Genomic DNA, 13,731 nt, shown 5'->3' on the forward strand with positions numbered 1-13,731 from the left:
TTAGCGCATTTTTAAATAGTTGGGTGTGTCATTGATTTTTAAATGATTTCCCATTCACAAATATACAAAATCTCCATCACTTGGCGATAGATTTTCGAGTGGAAGTTTTTAATATTTAATATACCTTCAATATCTTTTCAATAAATTTTTTTATTAAGGCCAGACAAGAGCCTTAGTAAAGCAAGTAGAATTTAATCACTAATTTTAAAAATTACAATTGGTAAACAAATTACAATAAAAGTAAAATTATAATATAGGAATATCCCGTTCATGAGAAAAAGTATATATATATATTTATACCACTGAAGCACAACATGAAATTATTTTAAAAACTGTTTGGAAAACATGAAAATTCAGGCAAACTGCAAAATATTCACTAGTTGTAACTTTGCTTTATCTTTATCGATAATGAAACATGTTTTGCTAACTTTGATTTAAAAAAAAAAAAAATGCATAATGACTTTTTACATAGTATTGTAAAATCTATCATCTAACAATAATATGTATATATTTGGGAAAATGGGGTGTTACGTGTATTATAGTCTAAGTGTCGACCACAAGGAAAAAATTAATTTTGCTAGTGGGGGTTACATTTATTGTTTATTTTCAGGATAGAATTTGTTTAAGTTATTCATGGGCATATAATAATTTATATAAAGAGAAGAAATTTTTCATTATTTTAATCTTTCACCCCTGTGAAATGGAAGATACGTTAAACCAATTCTCTTAGCTAAAATATTTCTATTTTTCGAATTATCTTCATTCTATAAAATCCTCAAAATAATTTTTATCAATTTTAAAAGGACATTTTAACTTAATTATGTAGTGGATGTCAAATCGTGCGAGTTTCCGTAGTACATTTTTCTCTCACAAATTATTTTGATAAATACTTCTTTTGAAATTTATTTCATATCTAACTTATAATTTTGTTTAATAACATTTTAATTGTGATGATTAATTAAATATTAATATTATGAGTACAAATACAGGAAATCATGCAAGATTATTAAAATGGTGAAACAGTGTTTAAAAGGGTTAACATTTGTTCATCAAGGTCAATTAGACATATGTTATAATATGGAAAATAATTGGTTCGTGATCTTATTACAGATCACATATATTGTCTATCTCGAGAAATATTTTTAATAGCTTCTTTATTATGGTTGGGTGGGTACGTTGTAGTTATGTTTTGAAAACATAAGGTATTTTATGTGACAAAAAGAATAAAAACATAGTAATTCTTGTCTGATTTAAAACCTTTTGTAGTGGTGAGCGATGACGTCTCAATTTAACGAAGGATAGCAAGTATAAAAAATTGAACTAAAACCGTCAAAAGGTGCATGTGGCTATCAAAATAAAGTTACGACCTCGAGAAAGGAAAAAATATTTATTGCTATAAAATTAAAGATAATGTTTGCTTTTTTGCCGCTTTATGGTGGTACACATTGATTTTTCTTAACATTTTTAATAGCGTTTTAACTTCAGCAATAAAATTCGTTTCATATGCATACAGACTGCCGAAACCGGTACCAAAAACAGTAAAATTACAAGTATTAAATGTTTCCAAAATAAAGATACCAATAAATTATAAAACGGCCAAATACCTCAACACTGTAAGAAATGATCCGAAAATTCCCATACGTCAGAATGATACTTATAATGTATATATTACTTTTAAACACAAGTAGTGTAATTCTGACATTAATTATTGAAAATTCGTACAAAAGTATAATATTTTTTACACCTTAATTATCCTTAACATTGTATACGTTACAAAACTTCCAGTACAAGTATCTGAAAATTCGAACATATTTTTTTAAGAGTGAAGATGCTAACGATATTATCATCAGACGTTCTATAATTTAATCAATTTTAGAATTGATTAAATGTTGTTATATTTAGCTTTATCGCAAAAAATGGAATGCTCTTAATGCGTGACTATAATGAAAAAGTTAATTTTCAAACCTTGATCAATATTTTTTTTCTATAATTTTATATTCTGGTTAAACTAAAAATAAAGTTTATTAAGACATATTTTCTTTAACAGTCTTCTAACATTTCATTATTGCATTATGCTCATCATTATTTATTTATTACTTGTTTTTTACATAACAACTAAATTTTCTCATTCATTTGGTTTAATTACAATATTAAAAGCTAACTTCAGTATAATGTATAGCATTTAAATTTTTTTTTTTTTTGAAAAACGATCGTCTTTAAAATTATTTTGAAATACATAAATTAAAAACAAAATATACTAATGCATATAAAATATATAAAAACAATTTCATATTTGATTGTACACATTTATTTAATAAAAATGCCAGCTGCAATAAAAAATTTATTGCTCTGTTAGTAATTACTTTAAAAGTAAATATTATGTTTACGATTAGTACGTTATAAACAAATTAATTTATAAAAATAAACGAGGATAATTAAGAAAGAACATGTATCAGATTCATAACTAAAGATGCATTCATGATCGCATTAAAGAGAATAATAGAGCGATTGTTCCAAGGCCTAATTTAAACTTTTCTTGCTAAAAATTATGTGTATAATGCCTACTGTAAAATACTTAGTAACATTATAAAATCTTTAGTCTACCCTTTTTTGAATTAAACAAGAGTTTAAGTCGATTTTTCTTTTTAATTGAACAAATTTTTATTTTTATTTTAATGTATATTTTGATGTAGATAATATAATTCTAAAAAACATACTCTTTAAGTTATAAAAATATACCAGAAGTCAAAGAAACATAATGTTAACTACAATTTGAATATGGAAATAATTCAGATTCAATCAAACTCATTTATCTAATTTAACTAACTAAATTTCCAGAAATTTAATGTTTTGCCAAATTATTTAGAAATTTCGGGAAAGTCGGACATTTTTATTTAACATCTTTAAATTTAATATTTTTTATATTAAATCATCTTTAAATTTAATTTTAAATAATTGTGAATAACTTTAAAACATATATAATTAGACATTTCGCAGTCTCTCTCACCGCGAGTCTATATTTTGTATATATTTTAAAATAGTAATATCTTTTGAAATACTGGTCGTAAGTTGGACCAGGCATTTTCTAAATTAAATAATTTTCTACTTTATAAATTAATTAAATATGTATGTCGCCATTAAAAAAAAATTAAGTTGACATCCTTTTATGATGTAAGGGTTTTCTCTTATAAAAATGATCCTAGTATTAAATTTACGGAAGTTTTACAACACTATATAATTATGAAATTGCTACCAAAATAATTTTGTGAGGGATTCAAAAATATCTTTGCCAGTTATAATTAGCAAACACAATTACTAGAAAAATATACGTAAAACTCAAAAATTCAGTAAAATTGTAATTTTATTTTTATAAGTAATTTTTTAGTAGTTTTTTGTGACTTTGAAAAAAATTTAACAGACTTTTATAATTTTAACGCTTAAGCTAATGGTATATTTGAATTTTGCATATAATAATTATTTCATGATGTAGTTTATTTATTTTTTTAATTTCCTATCTATTGTAACTATGGAAATTTGCAAAATATTTTTTACTTTTTCTGTACAATTAGTTTATTAACTAAGTTAACCAAGTATCATATGTCAAATCTAATTACATCAGCCTATTTAGCATCAAAAATTACATATGACACTTATTGTTTTTCAACTCACAAAAAATTGCACTTAAAAAGGTTTAATAAAAATAAAATTGAAAATTTTTTGAATTTTTGAGTATTACATATATTTCTTCACATAACGGCGCTTTCGTTAGTTATTTGCTATGTAAAAACAAAAAAATTTATACTTTTGAATTTTTCATAAAATTGTTTATCTTGGTAATAATTCCATAATTATGAGATTAACATAAAATCAATAATAGTTGAGGTTCATTTTTATTTTCTGAAAAATGTTTATTAAATTCTATAAAAATAATATCAAATTTGACGAATAAGCTCCAAAAGATAAAGACCAAAAATGTACTTGAAACTAAAAAGTCAAAAAAATATTCTTGATATTACTTTTATTTTATAAATAGTTGAGTGGATTGGGATAGATGAATTACCTGTAATATCAAAACTACATAATAACATTATATAGTTGTATTTTCTATTTCATAAAAAATAACAAATATATTAAAAAAATGTGACTAAATAATGTTGTCTTGAATGTTTTTTATCACAGGTCATTCGTTTATCCCAACCCTCTCAATTACTTACATAATAAAAGTAATATCCCCAAATTTAGAATGTATTTTCTGTTAAATACATTGTACATTTTTCTAAAAATAGAGGTGCTAAATCTTAATAATTAGTCCTAATTAAGTCTATTTTAAGTAACATTTTTCATATAAAATCATAAAGCAATATTAGTCAAAAATAAATCATTTTTGCATGTTTTATTAATTTTAACAATATAATTTAATATATACAACAACGTTTTTTTTATAAAATGCATATAATTTTAACATTTTTGCAATGCATATAAATACTGACTCTAATTATGAATAACAGCAAAAATTATTATCAGTAAACTATTTTCAAATTACCCTATAAACAATTTTAGTCATATATTTTATTATAATTCCATTTTCAATCAAAAAAATGTCTAACTTACAATACTAAATTATTTAACCAAAAAATGTAATTATATTTAAACTAAACTTCTGAAAAAGATTTCAAGGGAGCCATTTTAAAAAGAAATGTCTAAACAGTACTATGTGTTATGATTTTAAGATGCCATTTGTGCTGTCGTCAAACCTCTTTTTACCAATTTTCCACACAAAAAAAGATTATCTGGAAACAGATATTAGATTGCATAAATTATAGTATCTTACTATAACTATAGTATCTAGTTGGAATTAACTATGAGTTTATTTTCCCAACTGTTTAATTATTTTGTCGCTATACTAACCTCAATTTGTGATTGGATCAACTATAAAAAAATTTTCGTGTAGTATGGTACTCTCAATTAAATAATTTGATATTAATTAAATATAGTCATCCCTCGATAATACCTTTGACTATAATATCGAATTAATTTTATTTATTTTAATTATCATTGTTGAACTGTAATATTAGATAGAAAATTTTAGATTTGTATTTTTAATTTTTGGCTTCTATCTTCGTGGAATAAACATAATTATGTTCTGTATAATTTTTAATACATAAATAAGAACTGGAATTTAAAATTTAATCATAGAAAAAATCTCACTTCTTTTAACTTTATATTTTCATTTATTAAGGAAATCAAAACCCTTATAATCAAATTCCAAAATCTGCCTATAATCTATAGAGAAGTAAAAAATATTATGTGACGTCCTAAAGTTCATATTCAAGTGGTACCTGGTTTAATAATATATCACGAAGCATAACATTAATTAAGTGTTAGTGTACTTTAAATAGTTGTTTGAAGTTTGATGAAAATATCTTTCAATAAAAAACTAAATGAATGGAAAAAAGCAATGAAGTTGAACTCTGCGAATAAGTTTTATGTTTACAAATTTTATCTAAGCTCTTAAGTAATATGTGTACTTAATATTTAATAGTTATCTAGGAAGTCAACGAATGTATTTACATCGGCTAAATATTTTCTGTGGACTTAATGTGTTCTATAAAATCCGAATGATGAGCATAATAACAACTGGTGAAGATTCACCAGTCGACACTCGTTGACGAGTATTTATATATTTTTTATTTCTGCAATTGCCACTTGATTTATTATTCTCCGGACACATCTCAACCCATTTGCTACTGTGATTGTCGAACAATTGTCCTGCAACGCAGATTAACACGTTCGTTGTGGGGGACGACAACTGATCCCCTGGGAGTCGTTACACTAGTGTCGTCAGCGGCATTGGCAGTTCCTCTAAAATGCGACTTCCCCACCAACTTTCTATCTTACAGTCTCATTTTAACTTCCGTTTTTAAATTTTTTGATAGCCCACTACTTCTTTTTACATGGCAGCTGTAGAAACAAGTTATTAAAAAAATAAAAGAAACTCGACTAAACAAAGGAAGAAAAATACCGAACGCTGGTGGGCATAGACTCATATTTAGTGTATTACAACGTTCACCTGTTTACACATACGTATGTATAGAAATACCTGGCTGCCATATTGGTATCTGGCCAATCAACACCATGAGGTAGGTGTTGCCTCCTCACTGCTTACAATGAGAATAGTACTAGAGGTCTGTCGGTTGGCCATCAAAGGCACTACCGACTGGTATAATGGTCAACGCACTGGGGGTATGTTAAAAAAACGAAAAACTATTTTTCTTGCGTTACAAAACTACTTACTGTGGAGAACGATCATCTATATATTAACAACGTGTAAAACAGTAAGAAGAAAAACNTTTATATATTAACAGCGTGTCAAACAGTAAGAAGAAAAACAATTTTTTCAGTTTTCTAACTTAAGCGTTCATTTATAGTTTAAAGATGTATATTTTCTACTACGATAGTTGGTCATGAACATAACACGCTAAAAGTTGTATTAACACAATGTAAACTAAAAATCGGGTGTCGTTCTTGTGTGTTAAAACTGACATGGATTATCTCGAGAGGTTTGGCGGCTTGTTTGAAAAACTTCAAGCCGCATGAGATAACGTTTCGGATTATTACAGAGACATTTCCATATCAGTCTGGTTCTGGCACACACACATGCTCTCACTTAAAAAATACGTTGAATAAGTTAAACATACAATATTAAAAAAAAAAAAAATTAAAAGTACAGCGTACACAGTTAATAGAAAGATAACGATACAATGAAGGAAATTCCTCCTCAGTGTAATAGTTAAAATATTGTAATGAAGCCAATGATGATAAGGTTCTTGCGTATGAATTACAAGTTCTATTAACCTAGTAATTAAAATCAATAGGACTGAAATAATTTTTTTTCTTCAACACGATACAACAATAGCTCATAAAAAATATTATTTGAAAAATATTTTACTTCTTTTTGTCTAAAATATCATACTTAATATTTGCCTTTATTTTTATAATTATAACATTAAATCAATAAACTGCAATAATCTTATATAATCAAATAATCTTAATAATAATAAAAACATCAACATTAACTTTTTAGAAATAATTCAAATATGACGTATTAGTTTTTGTTTGAAATCTCTGACTACCATATGATTAATGATTATTAATTGAGCCGGTAAAATTAAAACTATATTAAAAATATTATTAATTTAAAAAAACTAAAAAATATTAAAAATATTAAACTCAAAAGCCACAAAAAAATTAATGAAAAGTCGCGGATACGTATTTCGGAAACAATGTTACCATTATCAACGCTAAACACATACACATGAGTATGTGTTTAGCGTTCTAATATATCTTAATTAATATATCATACTACTTTATAGCGTCACTAGAGTAGTCATAGGATAGTACTATGTCTAATTATTTAAATTTTTTTGTATTAATTGGTTAATATTTTATTTTTATTAATTTAGGTCGAACACGTACAAAAGACAAATACAGGGTTGTTTATACAGACTTACAGCGACTAGAGCTCGAAAAAGAATTCCATTTTAATCGATACATTACAATTACTAGAAAAACCGAGTTGTCAAAGATGTTAAGTTTATCTGAAAGACAAGTAAGTCGAATTATAAATTTTAATTAATAATTTGTCAATACATTTTTTCTGTATGAATAGTACGGTTACATTATTATTCTTCAAGTGGATAAATTTCAAATCGATTACATCAATTTACTACAATATATTAATACTATGATAGTCATTAACTAGTTCATGGGCTATTAAATAGAATATTAACTTAATAAAATTTTTCACAGTTATAAAATCAATTGTTTATCTTTAAAAAATAAGAATCAAGTTGTAAACATTGCGTTGTTAATTTGTTGTTCACATACAAGATTAAATGTATAAGATTTTCATAAAATACAATAATCACATTTTAAAGCCTATAGGCCTTACGATTTTTTAAAAAAATAATGTTATAAAAATGTTATGCAACATTATTTTTTTAAATTACTTTCTGCGTATTTATTTATTTTTATACCTACCAACATTTGATTGTTTTCGTGATAAAATTTCATAACTTATAACTAAGTGTTAATGAAATAAAGTGCTTCCATTAAAATAATTGTAGCTGTAGAAATCTTAGTTTAAAAACATACATTATCATTTTATTAAATTGCACTAATACAACTCGTAGAAAGGTTTATTACCAAGGCTTGCGTGAGATAGCAATTATTATGTTGCGCGTTTGTTGAATATGATATAAATGGTACATGTTTGTCTAGAATTCCTATAAAGTTGTAACAACGAATTTAAAAAAATTTTACGTATCCAATAGATTTAGATAGAAATAGATTTATTAAATAGTTTAAATAAACCAAATAGACAAGTTTTTTACCGATGCAAAAAGATACATTGTATTATTTCTAACCATCTCATTATGTATTATCAAAATTTAATAATATATAAAATTTAAAAAATATTAAAATCATAACAAAATTCTCATTTAATGATAATGTTTTTAAGACCATTAAAAAATTAATACTAAAACTTTTAAGAACTGATTTCATGAAAACTTTGAGTGTTTTTTTGTTCGTATTATTGTATTTATTTTGTACTTAATAACTAAATACTAATACCGGATTTCTTTAAAGGTTAAGATATGGTTTCAAAATAGACGAGCAAAGCAAAGAAAAATTGATAAAAAAAGAGAAGAAACTATTATTAGTGAAAATTCCAAGCAAATTCCAATATCAATTGATTCGTCATACTCAATTGAAAGCTGCTCACCTCTATAATTATAAATTATTGTTTTACTAGGATTAATGTTAAATTATAAGTAAACAATATTGACTGAGCTAAGTTCACGACATATTAAAAAATTTCATATGAAACGAACTTGTGATATTTTGTCATAATTGTGTAATAATTAATATTAATACACCAAGTTGTCTTTATTGTGTATCTGAAATAATCAAAAGTTAGTTAGGATTGTTTCATTGACAAACGATACCAATTTGTTTAAGTTTAATTTTTTTTTTTGTTAATGTCATGCTCAACTAATCGGCTTATATTAGTCTTGAAAAAAAAAATTAAAAGTCCTATTTTGTTTTAATATTCATTTTGAAAATTACGAATAATGCTTAGTATTTTCGTGTCCATTTAATGATAAATGATAAATTTTATCGTAATGAGCTTAAGTGACCAGTTTAAACAATGCAAAATTTAAATGTTTTAAATATTTTCAAAATGCTTATTTAAAATCATGAATATTATAATTGTTGAACGAATAATTTCAGTATTTCCTAAAAATATTAATTTTTTAATCGTTTGACAATGGTTGTCTGTTAAATTTTTCGCTATTCAAATACCACTAATCATAAGAAATTAATGTATCATTTAACGTTTGTAAAATAATCGTCTTCTACGACGTGTTTAAATATCACTTTATGTTGTATTATATTAATTTTTATTTATTTAATTGTTAAGTTAATTTACCGTTTAGCTATTTGTATCAATATATTATTTGTGTTATTTGATATATGGTGAAATTTTGTTAAGAAAAATTATTGGGTACTTTTATTGTGCCGCCTACTTATTGATATTGTAGTTAGGTAACTTAAAGTAAATGAATTGTATGTATTATATTAATAAAATATACTTAACGCTCATTTGTTTTTCAATTTAGTTTTTATTTTAAATCATAACTATTTACAATAATAACACTGGTGTATGTGCACTCTGTCCAAACTACATACTCACTTTAATTATTAAAATGCTTGTAATTCAATAAGTACTTATTCTAACGTTGTTATATTATGTAAAAAGAAAAGAGATAAAATTAAATTTTTTTTTCTTATTTCAGACAAATAATTAAAATTATGCTTTTAGCTAAGTAAAAAACTGTTGAAATTAATTTATAATGAATGTAATAAAATATATTTAATTAATTAAAAGTTATAGAATTTATTAAAATATATATTTTTAAGAATTAATATCGTTCAAAATGTTAAAAAGTCAGTCAGACCATAAAATAGATTTTGTTATCTCCTTAAAACATAAAAACGACAGATATTTAAAATTTAAAGGATTGTATAATATTACTACTGTATACTATATGCTGCTGTACTGAAAAAATTCTATGCTGACATCAACAAACTCATTATCAATGTACGTCCAATAAATTCTTTGTTACATTAATCTTAGTCTTTTGTTTATTTAATCATTATTTTAATTTTAAAAAGAATAAAGAATTTATTAAAAGATCAATTTTTTTTTAAATCAATTAAAATAAACTGTTCATTAACAAAAAAAAATAAGGCGATTTTAATAAAATTGAAGTATTTAAATAAAATAATTGATTATTGTTAAATATTGTTATATTGAACCAAGAAATGATTCTATGGCTTATTAATGTTTTCGCATTTTTACAGCTTTTCAATTTTTTTTGCATTTCTAAGATTTCCTATTTATTATATATTGTTGTAATCTAAAATTCTCAATAAAAAATGACATATAATCATCAGAAATTGGGCTCAACTGGTCGTTAAGAATAAATTTAATTACTTCTATATATAACTCTAAAGCGTTTGTAAACTCAAGAACATAAAATTGGATAATTATCCAATTATAATTTTATTTGAAGTGGACTATACATATAACGTCATCTGATCAAATTATATGACACTAATTGAAAATGACCAATTTTTCACTTGTTGGCTAATTTAGAATAATTTTACAACAATGAAAAATATAATAAGAGAAGCTAAATAGATTTTTTCGTTTTTTGAAAATATTATCAAAAACATTTGCTAAAATATTCACAAAAAAGATATTACGGTAATTTTACGTTATTAACTATGACTACGTTTTGATTAATTATTACATTTATTTATATTATTTTTATATTAATTAAAAACAATCTGTTAATGGTCGAGATGTTTAAAAAAATTTATTTGATAAAGTAATTATTATTTATATGTAGCTTAAAATCACTGAAAATAAAATTAAAACTAATCAAAGATTTATATTTTATAATAAAATTGAGAAACTGATTTAAGTGGATAATTTTTTCACCCCTCTCCAAATCAAATTTTAATGTACACCACTGTAACTACGAGTTTAGAATTTATCATACAATATTATAGTCTAGAAATTCTCCATCCTTTTGTTTCGCTAAATAATTACGAATTCAACATAAAAAAAAAGGTAGCACAGTGGAGTCGTAGAACAGTATGGGCGTGGCATATTTGGGACAAGTATAGATGATATTTAACAGTCATTAAAGTCATTATTATAATAAACGCTTCAATGCAAATCTGTAGATAGTGTTTAATTTTAAGAAATTGGTCGATTATTCCAAAAACAAAATTAACTCCTATTTTTTGTTCTACTTTGACTGTCATTTGCAAATACAAAATAGGTCATCGGAACAAATTTTTTTTTTGAACTTCTAGTACATAAAATAAGCTTTATTTTAATATATATTTAAAAGACGCCGATTTTCAAAAGTTAAGATAAAAAAGTTATACTTTTTATACAATTTTCAAGTTTTCAAAAAAATTTTCTTAAAATTAAAACTACTGACAATTACTAAAAAATAATTATATCTTAAAAACTATTTCTATGAAGCTAAGTTAGAATTTTTTTTTTTATAACATTCTTTCGATAATAACTTATTTGGTCACTATGTTACAATTGCTTTTTATTCTGACGTGTACGGCATGTATAATTTGAAGAATATAAAATAGATATTGGCTAAAAACAACCTATGGCGATCGTGAAATAATATATTTATCTTTGAATTAATGAAAAAATTTGTTTTAGCAACGTTATTTGTCGTTGGCTAAAAAATTGGAAAAAAATTAGTATAAAAGATTTAGTAAACTAAAAATTCATTGGGACTTTTAGTCTAACCAGCGAACAAAGAACATATAAGCTCTTGTGGAAGCCAACCAGTCTAGAAGTCTGTTATATTTTTCATATTGTTTAAATTTATATTTTTTTACTTTAATTTTTTTCATCGAGTGAATTTCATTGACACGATGGACACTTTTCCTATTTTTTCGTCATGGTGCTTGTTAATTTTTTTATTCCTATTTCAATTATTCAAGATCTCGCTTTTGGTGGTATTTTAGTTTTAATATTTCTTATATTTTTGGATGATGAACTTTCTAAGCAGAACAAAACTATGAAGTCGAAAACTAAACCAATTAGTACATCAGTTTCGTCAACAGACACCGATGCTACAACTATTTTGCTAAATATTTTATCTGATAAAAAGTCTACAGAAACATCCACACAAATTACGACTGTTGAAACCGAAGAAAACATTTTTGAGAATAATATACTCCACAATTCCATTGAAACTAACCTGAACAGTGCTTCTTTGAATATATCACACTCCCACCTACCGGACAATGACATAACCAACGATGTCACCCTCTGCCAGCTCCAAAACGATACAGAGGTGAGTAAGAACAACATTTCGACTCAAATAAGTCACTCGACTGAATTAATTCAATCACATACACCAGATTCGTCATATACCAGTAACACTTCGCCAATTAAACATAACTTGGACAGTAATAGTTCCAATAAAACTAGCTCTCATGATATTCCAAAGCACTTATGGAATAAAAGACACTTCTTGTTTGAAAAATTTGATGACGGAATTCTTTTGGACTATAGTAATTTAATAAATACTCTTTATTAATCTTTTATTTTTTTAATGTTAACTATTATCTTAGAATCATTTTATTCCGTGTGCCCTGAAATTTTGAGCAAGCATATTGCCAAGAGGTGTGAGGGTTACAATGTAGCGATGTACCCGTTTTGTGGCGCCGGAGGTAACGTAATTCAGTTAGCAATAAAGTATAAAAAAGTGATCGCGATAGACATTGACCCGAACAAATTGGAATTTGCTAAGAAGAATGCGGAAATAAATGGTGTGAAGGATAAGATTGTATTCATCGAGGGTGATTTTTTCACTTTAACTAAAGACCTAAAGAAATACAAAGCTGAAGTCATTGTAACTTCGTCTCCATGGGGAGGACCGTCGTACAAAAACCATAAAACATACAGTTTGGAGATAAATATGTGTAGTGAATACGATGGTGGCGGTTGAACGATCTTCGAATTGGCCCGAAGTATTGCTCCCAACGTAGCATTACACATACCTAAAAGTACTGATCGAAATGAAGTAAGTTTTTATTTCATACACAATACATATAACATCAGTTAATATTTTTCAATTCATTTTGTAGTTGTTCAAATTAGGGAAATACTTTAATAACAACATAGAAATACAGAATAACTTAATCAATGGAAAACTGGATTCCATCACCACATTGTCCGAGGGGGTCACTATCATGGGGCGTGTAGCGGTCAGTCCCTCCCATCTACCATAGTACCCCCGTGTGCGGCTTGGGGGGGGAGTATGACACGGTACCGTGTTTCCCTCAGCCGCACATCACGTTATCAACCTAAATGAAAGTGTATCGGGATCTGAATCATAAGTGCACGGTGGCCTAGTAGTAAGGTTTGTCTATACGACGCCTTGGGTCGCGGGTTCTAATCCCGTACCGTGCCTCTTTTTTTCACATGATTTCCGGTACACTTTCTATAACCGGCCGTCAATCCCCGGCGGCCGTGTTATCATTTTTTGGTAGATTCAATAACATGAACTCAAAATGCAAACAAACTAATATAAAACTCTTCAATCAAAAAAGAAAACA

Source organism: Daktulosphaira vitifoliae, unplaced genomic scaffold, assembly GCF_025091365.1.
Source record: "Daktulosphaira vitifoliae isolate Bord-2020 unplaced genomic scaffold, ASM2509136v1 Scaffold_1, whole genome shotgun sequence".
In the NCBI taxonomy this organism is placed as follows: domain Eukaryota; kingdom Metazoa; phylum Arthropoda; class Insecta; order Hemiptera; family Phylloxeridae; genus Daktulosphaira; species Daktulosphaira vitifoliae.